This window comes from Ursus maritimus, unplaced genomic scaffold, assembly GCF_017311325.1.
Source record: "Ursus maritimus isolate PB19 unplaced genomic scaffold, ASM1731132v1 scaffold_23, whole genome shotgun sequence".
Classification (NCBI taxonomy): Eukaryota; Metazoa; Chordata; class Mammalia; order Carnivora; family Ursidae; genus Ursus; species Ursus maritimus.
Window position 1 is genome coordinate 322,343 of NW_024424786.1, and position 1,960 is coordinate 324,302.

General features: G+C 41.3%; 1 non-coding gene across 1 annotated transcript; it reads left to right on the plus strand.

Annotated features, from left to right (window-relative positions):
- The first annotated feature begins 411 nt into the window (after window positions 1–411).
- On the plus strand, window positions 412–484 carry TRNAR-CCU. Its single transcript has one exon. It is a non-coding gene; the product is annotated as a tRNA-Arg (tRNA).
- The last annotated feature ends 1,476 nt before the right edge of the window (window positions 485–1,960 follow it).

The window sequence follows — 1,960 nt, forward strand, 5'->3', positions numbered from 1 at the left end:
CATTTGTTTCCATTTCATAGAAAAAAATCAGTCTTGAACTTTTTCTGTCTTTTTTTTTTCCAGTTCAACAAATGTTTATTGAGCCTAGATTGCACACCAGGAGCTGTACATCAGGGAGCACAAAGTTAGCTTGAGCCTGCATGTTGTTGACAGTGAGAAGAAGACACATACACAGGTACTTTCACTACAAAATTGCAGAGGTAAGTGGCAGGCATCAAGAGGTCAAAAATGAAGGGCGCATCTTAGCCTTCCTGGGGGCTCAAAGGCCGCAGCTAAGGCTTGAAGGGTGAGCGAAAACCAGACGCCAAATGGTGAGAAGAGCCCTCTCAGCTTGTTTAGTATGGTTTTCCCAGCACCTCGCACATGGTAGATATTCAATAGGGTGAACTTATATAAAAGAAGTCTCCGGGTGCCTGACTGGCTCAGTTGGTAGAGCGTGTAACTCCTGATCTCAGGGTTGTGAGTTCAAGCCCCATGTTGGGTGTAGAGATTACTTAAAAACAAAATCTTAAAAAAGAGAGAGAGAGAGAGAGAGACCTCCACAGAGGATGTGGTACAAGCACAAACAAGGTGTGGGGAATATAAATGGTTCAGAATTACAAGCAGATTAATGCTTACCCTTGATGGGGGTCACAGACTCCTTTGAAAAGCTAGCGAAGCCGTGGCAGACATATGGTGGGGCAAAGACACGCTGTACCGCGCGAGACTCGGGGTAGACAGCATCCGGTGGGACACTTCTGCCCGTTGTTTTTGGGTCACTTACCCCTTATTGACAGTAGTTTGCCGAAGGATCGCTTACTTTTAACAGATTCTCAGGTTTTTTCCACCATGATTGATTTTTCGTAAGAGCTCCCAATTTCACGTTTTTGTTTTTTTAAAGATTTTATTTCTTTATTTCGGAGGCAGGGAGAGAGAGAGAGAGAGCAGGGACCCCGATGTGGGACTTGATCCCAGGACCCTGGGATCATGACCCTAGCAGAAGACAGATGCTTGACGACTGAGCCACCCAGGTGCCCCCGCAAGTTGGTTCTTTTTTTTTTTTTTTTTTTAAGATTTTGTTTATTTGACAGAGAGAGACACAACGAGAGAGGGAACACAAGCAGAGGGAGAGGGAGAGGCAGGCTTCCCTCTGAGCAGGGAGCCCAATGCGGGGCTCGATCCCAGGACGCCAGGATCATGACCCAAGCCGAAGGCAGATGACTAATGACTGAGCCACCCAGGTGCCCCCACAAGTTGGTTCTTTTAATGATTTTCTTCTTGGTCCTTCTGACAGGCAGGAAGCAATTATCGTCTGAGAGGCACTTCTGTGCTCATAACTGTTTAATTTTCTTTGGAATTTGGAGGTTTCTTCTACTCCCAAAGAACCTAAAAGTAATTTAAGGAATAACTCTTATTGTTTGAGAAAACTCTAGTTCGTCCTTTCTTACTGTCTTTATGAATTCCAAAACAATAGGGTGCAAGGTAAAGGTATAAAGTCAAAAGGCTGTTGCCATATTGCAAATACATTCTGGGTATGGGCTCCATATTGTATGTCCTTCCAGAAAATTCTATTCTTGAAAAATCTCAGGGAAAAAGTCAATAGTTTAGTTAATATTAGTATACCAATGCTAATGTCTTAATTTTGATAAATACATCATGGTTACATTAGATGTTAACATTAGAGGAAGTTGGGTAAAAGGCATATGAGGACATTCTGTATTATCTTTGCAACTCTTTTACAAATCTATAATTATTTCAAAATAAAACTATTTTAAAAGAAAAAAAAGAAAATTCTATTCTTTATGCAAGAGAAAAGAGAACGAATACTCTGGCTACTGCTCTTTTACTTGCTTGTACTCCTTATTGAATAATTTCTTAATTATAGCTCTAGCTGCTTTATATCACGTTGGGTCCATTTTCATGAAGGATTATACAAATATTCTCTGCTATATTTTCATTAAAAAGAAGCCTCCACCCAGGT